This window comes from Mastomys coucha, unplaced genomic scaffold (genome assembly GCF_008632895.1).
Source record: "Mastomys coucha isolate ucsf_1 unplaced genomic scaffold, UCSF_Mcou_1 pScaffold23, whole genome shotgun sequence".
NCBI lineage: Eukaryota > Metazoa > Chordata > Mammalia > Rodentia > Muridae > Mastomys > Mastomys coucha.
The window spans coordinates 45076302-45076622 of record NW_022196906.1 but is presented as its reverse complement, the minus strand read 5'-3'; positions in this window follow the sequence as shown (position 1 = coordinate 45076622).

Sequence of the window (321 nt, the reverse complement as noted above, 5' to 3'; positions counted from 1 at the left end):
AAAAAAAAAAAAAAAAAGAAAGAAAGAAACAAAGAAAGAAAAGAAAAGAAAGAAAGAAAAAAGAAATTTTTAAAAAGTCACTGAAGGTGCTAATAAGAGGTTAAGACAGCACTCCAACTCCAGTGACTTGCATGCGCCCTCATAAAAGGGGGCACTTGGAGACAGCTGTGCACACCAGAAGAGGATGATGGTAAGACCAAGGCAGAGCCAAGTGATGTTTCTACATGCCAAAGCATAGCAAGGATCGCCAGCACCACACCAGACACTGAGCGACAGTTGTGACAAGTGTGTCTTTTACAACCATCAGAAGGAACCAAACCT